General features: G+C 37.4%; 1 protein-coding gene and 1 long non-coding RNA gene across 4 annotated transcripts in view; one reads left to right on the forward strand and one right to left on the reverse strand.

Moving 5' to 3' along the window:
• Window positions 1-13,814, forward strand: part of LOC136873706 (uncharacterized) — a 542,234-nt gene extending 528,420 nt beyond the window's left edge. For all 3 annotated transcript variants that reach the window (XM_068228013.1, XM_067146839.2, XM_067146840.2), the window contains one exon: window positions 13,318-13,814. The gene's annotated coding sequence lies outside the window, so the exon portion shown is untranslated. The remainder of the gene's footprint in view (window positions 1-13,317) is intronic.
• The window catches only part of LOC136873710 (uncharacterized), a 164,572-nt gene continuing 151,533 nt past the window's right edge, over window positions 3,859-16,897 (reverse strand). The window contains exon 3 of the long non-coding RNA XR_010860160.2: window positions 3,859-7,223. This is a non-coding gene — a long non-coding RNA (uncharacterized lncRNA). The remainder of the gene's footprint in view (window positions 7,224-16,897) is intronic.

Below are 16,897 nucleotides of genomic sequence, written 5' to 3' on the forward strand. Positions count from 1 at the left end.
TATCTTAAGAAACAAAAAGAGAGATCAAGTAAACACCAGATTTGTGAAGGATGAAGGTGGCATAATTTTAACAAAGCCAGAAGAAATAAGAAATAGATGGAGAGAATATTTTCAGAAGCTGCTGAACATAAGAACGGATGACAGTCATTCAATGGACGACCAGGAAAGGCAATTAGTTGACGAAGAAATGGATAAAGAAATTCCAATGAATGAAATTGAAACAGCAGTAAGAAAGATGAAGAATGGAAAAACTGCTGGAATAGATGAAATTTCAGTGGAGATGATAAAGGCAGCTGGAGCTGTAGGCCTGCAGTGGACATATCGGATTCTCAGGAAGGTCTGGGAGAATAAGGAGGTCCCTGAGGATTGGCAAAAAGGAATAATCATCCCAATTTTCAAGAAAGGTGATAAGAAAGTTTTGAAGAACTACAGGGGAATTACTCTAATATCCCATGTTGCTAAGATAATGGAAAGGATACTGGAAAGTAGAATAAGGTTGAGGGTTGAGAAGCAGATACAGGAAAATCAGTTTGGTTTCAGAAGTGGAAGGTCAACAATAGAACCCATTTTCATTATGAGACAACTAATGGAAAAGCATTGGGAGTACGGGAATGATATGGTGATGACATTCATTGATATTGAAAAGGCATATGACAGTGTCCCTAGGACGAAAGTTTGGGACAGTCTGGTGCAAAAAGGAATTGGACAGGGATTAATAAAAATGATCATGGCATTGTATAAGGAATGTTGTAGTTGCGTGCAAACACAAGTTGGCAGGACAAGTTGGTTCAAAATAACTAGTGGGCTGAGACAGGGAAGTGTTCTATCACCAATCCTGTTTACATTAGTCATGGATGACATCATGAGAACAGCAAAAGCAGCGTATGGAGGAAGAGAAATGAACATGATGTTATTTGCAGATGATATTGTGATTTGGGGAGAATACGACAGGAAGGTTCAAGAACAATTGAATGTGGTGAATGGGAAGATTGAAGAATGTGGATTGAAAATAAGTGTAGAAAAGAGTAAAACTCTTGTTATGACTAGAGGGGAGAAAGAAGGGAAAGGTCAGATTGGACTTGCAGACAAGCACCTGGAAGTAGTGGAAATGTTTAAATACCTGGGGAGTGAATTAATGGAGAATGCTCGACTGGATGCTGAGATTAGTAACAGGATTCAAGCTGGAAGTTGTTTCTATCATAGTGTAAGAAATATGTTATGGGACAAAGATGTGCCAATGGAAGCAAAGGATACTATGTACAAGATGTATTACGTACCCATAACAACTTACGGAGCAGAAACTTGGACAATGACAAAGAAGGATGAGAGTCGAATACAGGCGGCCGAAATGAAATTCTTGAGGAGTATGATACAGAAGAGTAGAAGAGACAAAATAAGGAATGAGAAAATCCGGGAAGAAATTGGAGTGGAAAAAATGAATGATAGAATAGAGAAGAGCCGACTAAGATGGTTTGGGCACATAAAGCGAATGAGCGATGAAAGAATGCCAAAAAAGGTGATGGAAATGCAAATCCAAGGAAGGAGAGGCCGTGGACGACCACGATTGAGATGGAAGGATACCATCCAACGTAGCATTATAGAAAGAAACCTGGACTGGGACACAGTGTTGGAGGAGGAGTGGTGGAAAGACCGAAGAAAGTGGAGAGGAACCATATTTGCCCCTACCCGGCTACAGCTGGATAAAGGGAAATGATGATGATGATGATGATGATGATGATGATGATGATACTCAATAAAAGTAGATGTGGTGAAGAACATAATTTCTATTGCAAATATGCCCAGTGTTCAATTGGAAATTGCTGTTTAGCTGGGTTTGTGGGGCTTGATAGCCGTATGAGTTGTGTATCCACCTAACAATGGATGAGCAAAAATTCTTATCTCAGACTGCAGTTCTGCGTTGCACTATTAGAATCCCCGACTAGAAATCAGATGGCTTTGGGTTTTGAGTCCCTAACAGCACATACATTCAGTATTGAATGAATTACGCAAGAATACATATTTACTGTAGTTATACAATCATTTAATATACAAGAGCATATTTTTCTCTTACGCTCTTTTCACATGCTCATTAAACATTTTTTTATTGCACTACCTTTGAGAATAAATTTTAATACATTGAAGAAATTGAGAGACCTTCTGCCTCATGAACAGCCATAGTTATTTTCTGCAATAACTTGAGTGTGTGATATTGATGTAAACTTGTTTGTTACTAAATATTGTAATTTTTCAGTTCATCTGAATGTTCATTTTCCTGCTGGCGCGTTGTTCTTTGTGTTGGCTACTGAAGGGTGTGTAATATTAAAATCCTTTACGTTTCTACTAAAAGGAGGAAAATAGGTATGCAGCTGGTATTCTGTGGGGAGTGTGTTACTGAAAAAATCTTAGAGTGGATCCTTACATTGTATCTTCCTCCTGTCACTGCTTTTATTTGCTCAGTTGTGCTGAAAAGAAAATTGCACTGAATGAAACACATTAGGAGGGTGAGAGAGTTTAGAGTATTTTCAAGCATACTGCAGTTTGGCTAGTTGATAATCCTGTTACGATGTAGAAAGTGATAAATATGTCACAGAAGCAGATACCCGTAATAGATGCAGGTTTTACCATTTGCCTTTTTAGTATTAATAAAATTGTATGCTGTGAATTAACACACTGAAAAAACAGAATGGGTATATAACATTTATGATGTCCATTTCTGAAATTTCAGCAGTTTATAGTTGTTAGTCTGTTGATCTGTTCTTCTCTCCTTCCAATTGCAATGATAAATATGTTCTTGATGAATAGAATATTAATCAGTTAATCATATACATAGAAAATACATACAATAGAGTTATTAAGTTCTTCTTCCCAGTTGAACCATGTTGTTGTTTTCTGTACCATACAGTTTACCGACGTTTCGAATACCTGCATTATTCTTTGTCAAGGCGACTGAAATACTCCTACTCGATCCGAGGTAATCACTCTCCCGGGCAGCTAATTCATTAAATATTTTGAAAATTTGTACCTAGTCGTCTTACAGCTGAAGATGTCCCATATTGGGACGAAATATGTACTATCAGGAATGTAATTGCATTTCTCTTATGACAGTATATTGTTTGGTAAAGAAAAGGTGGACTCCTTTCAAAGTTTCACTTAATACAAGAACATATTCGTTGTCATTACACGCTCTAAATATGAAATTTATTTTATGCAATATCTTTACTTGTTGTACTGGAGGTAGTAAAGGAAGAGTGCCTATATCTAGAGCCCTTTGTGGATGTACAAAATATTATCTGCATCTGCGAATGGTTGCCCGTGGATATGGTAACTATTTGACTATTACACCCAAAGTATTGAAATGGATAGATCTCTTAACATAATACAGTAGGCCTGATACCTGGCATCAGACCCCTGCAGTGACAGGGTTATGAGGGATTTCCCCTTACGACAACTACTGACACAATGAGCTGTTTTCTTTTGAGACCTCTGTTCCTTCCTTCTGTTAATTGTGGGAAGGAGCCAGTTACACTTAGGTCAGATTTACGGCTTTATGGACTCAAGGCTCTATATATCACCATTTTCCCTTACCATTGTCAAGGGCCATATCATCACAAGCAAAAATAATTGTATGAAATGTATAAAAGACTTACCTGAGAGAAAATCATTAAACATCATTATTTAGAAATTATTAGCAAAATGATCCGCACTGCAATACAGTTTGCATCCGCCGAGACACAAACTTGCTGGGCTCTACCTATATCCAGCTGTGTGAGCCATTCAGTCATATTCTCTTAGTTTTAAAATAGTTACAAATAAAATGAATTTTCCAAAAGTTGGACAGAATGCCGCAACTATTATTTATTCGTTAATAGTTGAAATACAAAGGGCCTTTGTCTTCTGATATACTGTTTAAGACTTAATTAATGGCCGTTCTGATTTAGGTATCATCCAGATCACATCATCAGTCACGTACGTGGATTTTACATATACATTAAACAGTATTCTTTGTTGATAGAATTACGAGTTTGTTGTAGTAGGCAGCTTAGATAATACTGAATATAGTGATTTGGTTATTTTCGTGTTGTAAATTTTCACATTTCTCCTCTTATAAGATGATGATTTGCATAATCAATTTTTTTTTAATTGTTTACCATCTTCTGTACTTCTAATACTATTGGGTTTCACATGCCATTTTTTGGTGGTGGTGGTGGTGGTGGTGGTGGTGGTGGTGGTGGTGGTCGTCGTGGTGAAACTAGTGACCTTGAGATATTATTCTTCCCTCAACAATGCTCGAAAACAAGGAACAACACCTATCATGCTTGTTTCTATGTATACCTACTTCATTATGCAGAATTTTGTGGCATTCAGAATTAGTCGTAAGACTACCCGTGTTTCACATGCTGGCGGGCTGAGTGGCTCACACGGTTCAGGCCCTGGCCTTCTGACCCCAACTTGGCAGGTTCGATCCGGTGGTATTTGAAGGTGCTCTAACACATCAGCCTCATGTCGGTATATTTACTGACACATGAAAGAACTCCTGCGGGATAAAATTCCAGCACCTCAGCATCTTCAGAAACCATCAAAAGTAGTTAGTGGGATGTAAAAACAATAACATTATTATGTTTCACATGCTCAGAGCCTGTTGGGAAATGCGCAACATTTTTAACTTAGGTTCATGCTTAGACTTACCATCTGGCTAATTATGTGGAGTGTTGTTGTATTGTGGAACTTTTAAATTGGGACCAATCTGGTTTTCTTTGCTTCTTACTGGTAGACACAAGGAAGAGTGATTTCAGAAAATTGGCAAATATTGTTACTAACTTTTGTTATTAGGAGTGTGCAGTACTCTAGTCCATAGGCTCTATCCAACATTTCTCTTTATGTAATCGGACTGAGAAACCTTGATTGGATGTTGTTAATATCCTATGGCAACTTCCAACACTTGCCATGAGGAAGGACTTTCTCATATTTATAAAAGGAGTGCTAAATAATAATAATAATAATAATAATAATCTTAGGGCCTCAGCTACCGTGTGCAGACATTTCAATTTGACGCCATCTGGCTGTCTGCTCGTCAATTTCGACGTTCCGTTTTACTCTTGACCCACTAGATGGCAGACCGAGTAAACCAAAATTCTCTTGGGCGTCTTTGGCTGAGATTTAATGAATTTTGTCGGGTAAACACCAAATGTGTCACCAGAGATCTTTTACATGCCGACATCGTACGACATGGAGTGTCGAATGGACTTTTTTCCGCCCTTCAAAAATCGGACTACCTCTGCCAGGTTTGAACCCGCTATCTTGGGATCCGGAGGCCAACACTCTACCACTGATCCACAGAGGCAGCTAAAAGGAGTGCTTTTTTCCAAACTTAGATCCAAATGATTCATATGAAGTACTTGGGGCTTCCTCGGTCATTATCTTAGCACGCACTAGTAAATTGTAGCCAATTGTGTTATTTTCTCAAATCTCAGTAGTAGATTAGCCTTTATAGGTATGTCCGGCTCCATGGCTAAATGGTTAGCGTGCTAGCCTTTAGCCACAGGGGTCCCGGGTTCGATTCCCGGTAGGGTAGGGAATTTTAACCATCATTGGTTTAATTTAGCTGGCACGAGGAGTGGGTGTATGTGTCATCTTTATCATCATTTCATCTTCATCACGACGTGCAGGTCGCCTACGGGAGTCAAATTCAAAGACCTGCACCTAGCGAGCCGAACATGTCCTCGGACACTCCCGGCACTAAAAGCCATACGCCATTTCATATATGGGTACTTAAATGGGTCACTCACTAGCAGTGGCGGTGCGTGGATAAAGTGTCTGGGGGTTCACTGCTGTCGAAAATAATGTGTTGAGATTTATTGTTACTTGATGTTTACATAGATGTAAAATAGTGACATTGCTTGGTTAGAAACGCGACTTTCCTTTGAAGGGACACGGCTACAGCTCAAAGTTACCAAAACAATGAAGATGGAAGACAGAGAATATGAGGTGCAATTGCTTAAAGCTGATCCAATTTCCTCTCATTTTGGAGACGTTGCTTGCGTACAAATAACTTCTTCAAGAGCGTTCCCAATGTAAATATCGATTAAAGTTGGCAAGCAGCAATCGGTCGGCTACTTTTCTTCATCGATCGGAACGGTCGAAAGATTTATGCATCATATTTTGAGTATTTCTGACAATTTTGCCGAAATATGTTGTTTTCGCCAGTAAGATAGCACGTTTTCCTGCAGAATAGGCACCAAAATCACATATTCATACTAATTTCACATTTTGGGTCACAATTCACAATTTGTCGCACTTCTATTTATGAGTAAAAATTATTTTAATCCACATTAGAATTACCGTAGGCTTGGATACAGTACAAGATTGGAAAATGGAAATCTGATGGCGCCCAAGTCGGCAGAATACAGAGGATGTGGCAGCACTTCCCATCCCAGCTTTTGAATCGCTTCCTTGGTCATATTGGCAATGTGAGGGCGGACATTGTCGTGTTACAGAAGAACTCCTTGCCGCCAATCAGGTCATTCTTGCTGTATAGTGTTGTTGATTAATTGCATTTGTTGGATGTAAAAGTTCCGCTGTCACTGTTTGGTTCCGATTAGTCAATTCATAGTCCCAGTCCCACCATACGCACAACATCGTTTTGCGCAGGTGAAGACGTTGTTTTGATCGCGGTGCTGCCCGTTTGCTGGGGCTAAGCCATTTTTTGCGCTGCTCCATATTGGTATACAGGCACCATTTTTCAGCACCGTTTAGTAGATGAATCACTCTGTGTCCATGAATTGACCGATGACAGGCAAGCAAACCGGCGCCAATCATGACTTATTGATTTTTGTTGTTATTCAAAGCATGCAGAACCCTTGCCCCCAACTTTTGTACCTTTCCCATTGAGTGAAGGTGATGCTCGATGGTACTGTGGGAGCATTCCATTATCTCTGCCATTTCTCTCGCCGTTTGGCATGGATCCTCGTAAATAAGGTGATTCATTCGCTCCTCAGCAAACTGGATGGAGTGTTTGGTGCAATGCAGGTCTTTGAGAGGTCGAAATTGCCATCTTTGAATGTCTTAAACCAATTTTGAGCCGTCCTAAGAGGTATTGCTTCTTCGCCATACACTTCACAAATCTTTCAAGCAGCTTCTGTGGCTTTGGCACCTTGATTAAAAGCAAAAAGCAGAAGGTGTCGAAAATGCTCTTTTTGTTGACTTGACGCTCCATTTCTAAGGACCTGAAATAAACAAAACTTATAATGGCATAAACAAGTAAACACAATATTTTATAGAGTATATAAAACACATTGACAAATTGACAAAACATTTTGTTTTTCACACAGAATTTTTGCTTCGAAAAAAAAGCCACGACACGGGCCAACCCATTATTTTCAAATGAAAAAAAATCTGATTTTTAATGCATCATTAATTAACACACAGTTATAGGACAAGATTTGCCATTATTATGATTGATTATTAATAGTTGGTGTGAGAAAAATGGGCTCAATCTCAACGGAGGTTGCTGATATTTAAGTGTGTTCAAATGCGACTACTCTGTATTGTTAGCTCCCAACACATGAAAGAACTCCTGTAGGACTAATATTCCAACATCTCTTAAGATTCATGGCAATTACGGGGTCAATCTTCAGCTATTGCCAAGTTCCTATTTTTGACCATACCCCATTCAGAGGTGCCAGTTATTACAGAAAAGCAACATTGTTACAATAGAAATTAATTTCTATGAAAAAAAAAAAAAGAAAAAGAAAGAAGTATAAAATGTTTAATCCCTTAGATTATTACTGGTCAACCCTCTTCATTTCAATGTTTGTAAGTTGGCAACTAAACATATTTGGCAGTTATTTGGTCATCACTTCCTTTTGTTTCCCACGAGCATTGTGAAATCACGGCCAGCTACATAGATATACGCTGCTCTCTTAGCTACAATGACGTGGGAATGATGCATCAAGTCAGCCGTGAGGTAGGCTCTGTTCCTTGCTCTGCTGTTCTCCAGTGCGGGCATTCAACTCTGTTGTGTGCATAGAACGAGTGGTATATTTAGCGCATTTCAGTTCTAATTATCCTAGTTGCTGATTCAGAAAGAATTGATTGGTTTGTAAAATGAAGCGGAGCAATTGTCAAATTGCATCATCTTCTAAGAAGACAGCAGTGTTACAGAAATATCGAGACGGTTACACAAAGGAATGGCCATGCCTACTTGCTTCACGTTTTAGTGAAAACCACGTGTTCTGCAGTGTGTGTTCGTGTGATTTCTCTGTGGCTCATGGTGGATGAGATGATTGCAGAAGACACATAGAATCCAAGAAACATCACTCATACAGTGAATCAAAATTACGAAACCAGTCTGTTTCATCTTTCTTCGTAAAAGGTAATGAAACTGCGGTGACGAATGCCGAATTGCTGTTCGCATAATTTCTTTTGGAGCATAATATCCCGTTATCAGTTTCAGATCACGCTGGAAATTTGTTTAAATCAGTGTTCCCTGACTAAAATATCTCAGAAATATGGGTGTGCTAGAACTAAAACCTCTGCTTTAGTTCAATACACGGCATCCGAGGCAAAAAAGGAAATAAGTGAACTTTTGCAAATAACGCCCTTTTCTTTGGCTACTGATGGTAGTACGGATTCAAATGCAGTTAAACTTTATCCTGTAGTTGTCTCTTTCTTTCATGCTCAGAGAGGCCAAATATCAACTCTTCTATTGTCATTGTTACCAACAATACAGGTGAGGGAATTTTCCCTGTTATTAATAGTGAATTGTCTTCTTTAGCCATTCCATGGGAAAATTGCATTTCTTTTTCATCTGACGTTGCATACACATTGATGGCGGTAAATAAAGGTGTTGCCAAATTTGTGAAGGACAGGCATTCTTCTGTTTATGTCCTGGGTTGTTCATGTCATCTCATACACATCTGTGCACAAAAAGCAGCAGCCCAATTACCAGTCAATGTAGAGAACTGTTTGGTTCAGTTATATTACTATCTTGATAAGAGTTCTAAAAGGCAAAACATGTTGAAAGTTTATCAGGCTGTTTGTGGCACAGAGGGTCACAAAATTTTGAAGTATGTTAGTACCCATTGGCTCTCACTTCTTCAGTCTATTTTTAGAGTTCTTGAGCAGTGGGAAGCTTTGACACTCATGTTTTGTAGTGAGACCCACCATAAAATTGAAACCACCAAGCTGTTTGAAACTGTGAAATCTTTAATACAAGACCCACACACAAAACTGTTTTACTACTTTCTTCAGAGTACACTTCCTGTTTTTAACTCAGTGCATATATTTCTGCAACAAGATGCTCTAACCATACATCTTCTTAGGAGGAAACTTACTGGTCTTTTAACTGACCTACTGGTCAGATTTGTTCAGTCATGTTCTGTTCAGTCAGAATCTACTTGAAAGGTAATGACTGTGATGAAGAGATGTTTTATAATTCTGTAAGAGAGTTTTATATGGCAGCTTGCAGTTACATTATCAGGATATTTCTCCTTGATGATTAATTTCTTCATTATGCCGAAGTTGTAGACACTCGCTCAGAAAGAAGGTTTCCTATTCATCTCTTGAATACTTTGTTCGAAGATTCCCAATTTTGGTCAAAGAAAGTGAACATGACAAACTTGAAGAGGAATTTGCAGTTTACCAGTGTGATACTTTACCGGAATATATTGTACATAGACCTAACATTGATGTGAATTGGGGCAACATTGCAGAGCTTAAAAATGAAAGTGGACAAATTAAGTATAAAACCTTAAGAAATGTTGTGTTTGCAGTACTAAGTGTACCTCATAGTAACTCTCCCACAGAAAGAGTTTTTAGTGTTGTTAGGAGAAATCGGACAGAATTCAGGCAGACATTAAGTACATCCACACTGAATCACCTATGGTTCTGAAGACGAAAATGTCATCTCAGGGGGAATATGTTTCAAGAAAATATACACTGAAAAGCAGCTGCTGGGTGCGAAACAAGCTACAAAGAATTTTTTAAAATTTATTTTTATTTTTTTTTATCACAGAACTAACAGGTAATGAGCAAATGTTATTGTGTAATATGATATACTTTAGTATAGATTGCTGTAGGAAAGGGCAAACGAGGTGCTTTGGATTTGACTCGTAAACATTTACAGCGTGGGTGCACAAGTTAAAAATGGGATTACCAATAACCCCCTTCAAAGGTTGGCACCTCTGCCCATTGCATAATTTTGCAACTGATCATCCCCAATATGAGTTGCAGGCAGGTATTTGTATGACATTTAATTTCATATGCTCAGAGATTGGGGTAAAACATGAGTTATAACTACCAGTTTGCTGCTTATTATATGGAATCTCTCTGTACTTCACTCAGTCTAGTTTCTCTATTCTTATAGTATATTCAATCCAGTCTCTATCAACTGTTCATAATATACATCCAAATACAGTTGATTTGATAATTTGACTCTCCAGAAGCCCATATTTAACATAATGAAACCTTGCTAAGGCTGTTTAAAAAGGCTGATAACAAAGGAAAACTGTTTCAGGCAGTATGACAGGTTGGAATGAAGAGCAAGCCTGACAGTTCATGTGACATCAGGCAAGCACTGAGTAATGTAATGCTGTCTTGACAAACGGTGCTGAGATTATAGAACTGGAGGGGTCAATTGGCTGTAGCACTCTCGAAGACAATAACATGGAGAGTACAAGTAAAATGGAGCTGTCAGTTATTCCGTCTGTATGGAAAAATCTCTTTCTATTTGTGCACGGTGAAGTTACAAAGTATGTAAAATTCACCGTTGACATTTTAAATTTCCTGCTGGTGCTAGCATGTTGCCCAATAGGCCTTGAGATTTCAATTTGTCCATTTAATTGGAAAAAAAAAAAACCAGTTCATATCTTTGGTCATTTTTGTGATATTTTTGTGAAACTAAAACTGCATTTATTGTAAATCTTTTTTCTACATATTTAGAATGTTGTAGACTCATTACATCAATATATGAGTATTATGTTTATAATTTTGATCCCAGAGTGGTTTTTTAACAAGAAAATGCCCAACAGCAGTTAAAAATTTAGTTCGGTCCTTACGGTTCAACCCCTGTTTCGAGGCATATACTAAACTAAACAAGTATTTTTTTCTAAAACATTCGGTAAAATACACAAGAACTTCATTTATCCGTATGTCCGACACTGATCCGGATTATCGAAAATCCGGATAATCCGAAAAACTAAGAAACAAATGCAGTACATGTTATATAAGTTGTACCTTTTTCCAATTGTACAAAAAAAAAAAATTAGAACACTTTTCTTACATTTACAACTCAGTTTTATGCACTAAAATAATGTGTGATTTTTTTCTGTTTTACATTTGTATAACGTTTGTGCGCAACACGATCACGAAGACGTTTTCTTAACAACAGTTCCGCCGGTGTGGTTTCAGTCAAGGATTCTATATAGGCCATCAGTTTGTCCAGCTGCATTGTTGCCTCTCCACGAGTCATTGTTTCTTCTGATGGAGCTCTGGTTTCATTTTCGAATTCACCATCAGTGAATTAATAGTTTGATACATTCAGAAAAGCTTGAGTTCGATTCCCACCTTGGCCGTCCTAAGAATGGTTTTCCACGGTTTCCCATTCTCAATTCCAGGCGAACACCAGAACGGTACTTTTGATAGACCATAGCCGAATTGCTTCCGATTCCTGTCCTTAACTATCCTTGGCGGAAAAGACATTAAAGAAGACTCAACGCCATAAAAGAAATACTGTACAAGTAAAATTAAATTTTATTATTTTCGATCTGGATAAACCGGAGATCCGGATTAATGAGGGCCAGATAAATTAGGTTCTTGTGTACAAGGAATGTTTGATCAAAATGATTTACGATAAATCTACGTCCATAATGCGCGGTGGGCATTTTCTGCTCAATGACGATTTGTCATTCATAACAGGGAGTGGTTTCAGAAATGTAATTCAATTCATAACAGGGAGTGGTTTAAGAAATGTAATTCATTTTATTCTTCTGTGTGCCACACAAATATGAGAAATATCAAGAAGTGCACAACTCGCTATTATCAAATAAAGTTGCTGTTGTGGAGGACTATCAAAGTAGTGAAGTATCTGTCCGTCTAAGCTACAGAATAGCTCGTCATGTACAGTAGTTAAGAAAATAAGGCTGAATACTAAATGGGACTTTGCGAAAGAAACGATTGTGATAGCTGCTGAAGAAATATGACCACGTTTGGTGGAAGACTTTGAAAGAGTATATTGTTTCCTAAGACTCGTGCAATGCATTCGGGAAATGGATGCAGATGTTCACGAGGAACTCGGTGATATGGCACATAATTTTGTACATTATTCCTTAGTTGTCGATGGGAGTGGTGACATATGATATTGCACAATTAGCTATTTTCGTCTGTTCAGGTGTTGTAATTCCGTTAATGGGAATGAGATTATTTTTATTAGAAGATGAATTAGTAAAATAACAGTTTTTATTTGTAGGGTAGCATGTTATTATGATCAAGTCCTCAAAAATTTTAGGAGATATTTTTCGTTCATGAAGAGAGATTGTTATGCAAGATGTCAGTTGTGTTATTAACACCAGATTTGTTTGCTGTCTCTCCTACATTGCTGCAGTGCAGGGCACGGTGATGTCACACCAGCGCTTCCTGTCCTGGTGTTATATCAGTAGAACTTAATGGTCAAAAGTACACAAAATCGAGCAATGCCTTATCCATTTCAACTCAGCCTGCCATGCAGTGACTATGCATGAACTAAATGGTATATAACCTTCAAGATTTTCAGTGTGTTGCACACAAAATATAAATGTGTTCAACAGTCTGAAAACATGCTTCCTTTTCCAGGTATGTTATCGTGTTTCTTAAATTTTGTGTTGGCAAGCGGAAAGCCTTAAAGGTCATATTAACTAAATTGACACTGAAAAGAATGGCACACATCTTAACAAACAAACAACTAAATGTTGTACTGACTGGTTTAAGTTCGGCTTGATTAAATTTATTATAGAAGTGTTATTTTCTCAAATGTAAAGCATACTTCTGAAAAGTGCCATCAGTGACGTTGGAGATTCCAAATTTGTACATTATTCTTTAAAAATTACTATAGAAACTTGTTGATGCTTCAAGCAGTTGTGTTGTTGTTTAACATCAATTTTGGCATCTGACTTACTATGTGTGTATTTAATTTAACAGATTTGCATTTATCCCTGTGTATTGATAGGGCTGAGTGCTTGGTGTCTCTCTTAGTTCCTCTGGGAGAGTTTCTTCAAAGAAATAGCTAGGGTTGCATATTGTTCGTTTATATATCCTTCATTAACTCTTTGTTCATTCTGTTTTCAGATGAAACCTGATGATCATAAGACCTGATAACAAGAACAACAGAAGATAATCGTCTCATTACTTCGTTCATCGTGTTTGTGTTTCTGAATGATTTATGAGTGAAAGTTGTGTAAAAATTGTAGGTCTGTACATTTTGGCAAATTACTGAAACTATTTGTCCGTAATAGTGAAACTTTTTACTAGCACATTTTTATTACAGTGTAAATTGCTTTAAAAGAAATTGTTTTATGTATTTGTACATAGAGATAGTTGGGACAGAATTCTTGGACTGTGGTTGAGAGAACAATAGCTTTTAGTTATTGGGATAGTGTATTTACAGATATTATTTTTCTATAAATGGTCTGCTGTATGTAAATGTATGTAAATGTATGTAAGTAATGTATATATTATGTATGATGTATGTATGAAATATGTACTTTCAACTTAGGTCCATTAATTTTGTCCCAACACTTACTTCGTCTCCTGTAATGTAAAGTTATTAAACATGTTTTTATAATGAATTATACTTGATGTTTCATTATACTCTTAACCCTATTGAGTTTTTTCTATTAAAAAATAGTACTGAAATATATTTTGAAATGGTCATCATAACTCATTGGATTATTTGTTACATGGTTGCTTGGGAAATATTGAGTAACTGACAGGTTCTGCTACGATCTCAAAGATAAGTATCATGACTGCTGATACACCAAATATATTCAAATACCCATAAAACTCTTAGCAATATCGTGCACAAGTAAGGCTTAAATTCATCAGCACAGGGTACCTATGAGTGACTTAGTTACTGGAACTAGAGACTTATAGGTAACTGCACTGAGTTGTGCACTCTATGTTTAAAGCCTGGTAAGGAATTAGGATGAATTTAATGTTCAGCTGTGCTAGCAGAATGAACCTAGTTAACTTCCATCCTCTGTTGAATTGCCCCCTACATAATACATAGTTAACTGCTTCATACAGTCATGATAATTCATCAATTCTTTTGAAGAATCTACATCAGTTGGTAAAATTTGCAGAGATAGAAATGTCTTATTTGGAATAACAAAGAGTTTATCGTATGTATGATCTTGGTATACATTTTCTTTACCTGCCCATCAGATGATATCATGTATGGGAGAAGTTTATTGTTCATTCTTTCATTAAATTTATTTAATCATTATTTAGTAATGCATAGATTTCTGCATAACATTTTTAAAAAGTTCTTCTAAGTGATTTACAGTGTTTCAAATAACATATCTGCTTTCAAAATCAAGAGAGACTAACGTCTGGTGCCTTGAAGTATGTACACATGACTGTATTGTAAAGAATTAGAAATTTCAGAATTGTGCAAACTCTACTCATTCATATGTGACTAAATGCCTATTTTAACAAAAACACTGACATATCTTTACTTAAATAACATTAGAAATAAACCTTAACTCATTAAAAAAATGGTTAACAAGTTATAATAGCTATTCCACACCAAGATCAAGTTGCCTATGCATATCACTAGATATGTGTTTCTTGAACCAATTAAAAATAATGTGGCCCATCAAGCTAGCAGTTTAAAGTGGCCAAGGTAAATCAGGCTACGACTTTTTAAACTTAATTTATTTCTTTGCCTCAGCCTGCACCATAGTTTTCATAGAGCGCCCAGGTATCACTGAAAAGTTTACTAGGAAATTGAGAAGCCAGGTAGTTTTGTTACTTTCCTCACTGAGCCACAAGGTGGTATTACATATTAATCTGCAAGGCCCCATTGAATGCTTGCTGTGACAGACCCTGTAAGCAGTACATTGATATCATTCATTAAAGGGACTTGCTGCATCAGGAATTGGTATCACTAGCATCACTCATACCTCAGTCGCCTCCAAGCGCAGTCTGAACCAAAGATCAGGCTGAGACAGATCGATAAAAGTAATCTAGCTAGAGATCTGGGATGACAATTTTATATATTATGATTAAATTATCTAAGCCAATAAATTTTAAAAGAATTTTAAATGTTTAAATCTCATTGATATATAATAGTAATTACTATTACTAATTAATTTACTGTTTTAAATTTTTTGGGGGGAGGAGTGGGGGCACGATTAGCGTGGTAGCTTAGCGGAAGGCTGAGGTTCAAATCATGGCCAATCCTAGGTTCAGATTTTCATTTCAAAAATCACTTGGCATCAGGAAAGCCATCTAGCCTTAAACCTCTGCCAAAAATCAAAACGAGCCTGAGTAGCTGTAGCGAGCCCATAAATAACTGGGATAAGCGAAGAAGGTTGAAGATATTTGGTGAATCACCTGTTTGAGAGTTGAAATGTGGGTCTGGAGGAGAACGCAGAAAGATAAGTTGGACTAAAATTAAGAGCAGTACCGAATTCTTTGAAGAAAGAAGGGGGAAGCAGAGTCTGCTCACTGAAATTGAAGAAAACTGAAAATAAAATGTATAGGTTACATTCTATAGCATGAGGTATTCCTTTGCAACTTTGTTGAAGGAAGAATTCCCGGGAAAAATGAAGAGGACGGCCCAGAGTATCTTACTTCAAGAAACTGCTTCTGAGGATGAACTGCAAGACCTACGTTGGGTTGAAAAGTCTGGCTCAAAATAGACAGCTATGGCTGCAGCGACAAGGCAGCCTTTAGAATATGATGCTGGAGTTGTGTAAAGGACTGTTTGGGATAGAGGACGAGAAGTTGCAAAAGGTAAATCCAGAGTTACCTGAACTTAAGGTAAGATACTCATAGTTAATTATTTTTTTGGTTTGAACTGCTACTAGGAATAATTAATGTTTTGTCATCGTGCCTGTGAAAACCACTATGTGATATTTTTCAGCGTATAACTTTGCCCAGTAAGGTTCTGTCATCTAAGATTCAATATAGTGCGAGTGATTTCAAAAATTCTCGCTCTTATTATATGTGCTGCAGGTCAGTATTTCTCCCTCAATATCACATACTGTTTTTTGCGGGTGGAACAACGATTTGTTTTTCCTTGCCCTAGAATCTGATACTTTAGTCCTGATTTCTGTCGGTCTCAGTTTCAAATATGATCTAATATAGGAATCATTCTGCCTTAATTTGAGTAGTGGTGATTATTAGGATACAAAGCATTTTAACGTTGCACCAACTTGGTTAAGTCGTTTGGCAACGATAGAATAGGAAAGGGCTAGGACTGGAAAGAAAGCAGCTGTGGCCTTATGGTTCAGCCTAGTGTGAAAATAGGAAACCACGGAAACCATCTTTGGGCTGCCAACAATATTTCTTGAATGCAAGCTCACAGTTACATGACTCGAACCACATACTCAACTTGCTTGGCATGGTGATTATTGTTTTATGAGGAACTGCAGGCAGGCAACCATCTTCTCTTAACTAAAGAAAAAAACAGGAGAGGTCAACCCCTCAAAGAATGAAGGTAAAATATTAGAAAGGGCATTAAAATGAATGATTGCTGAGGCCTTGGAAATACAATACCATTGTGGTTGGAAGAAAACAAGAGTTGACAGGGGAGGCTGGATAGAAAAGATGAAAGTGAGGAGATTGACTGAAGTGCAAAACACAGATTCAGCTGGGAGACCTGTGGTGGTGGTGGTTATATGTTTTAAGAGGAAGTACAACT

This window comes from Anabrus simplex, chromosome 5 (assembly GCF_040414725.1).
Source record: "Anabrus simplex isolate iqAnaSimp1 chromosome 5, ASM4041472v1, whole genome shotgun sequence".
Taxonomy (NCBI): Eukaryota; Metazoa; Arthropoda; class Insecta; order Orthoptera; family Tettigoniidae; genus Anabrus; species Anabrus simplex.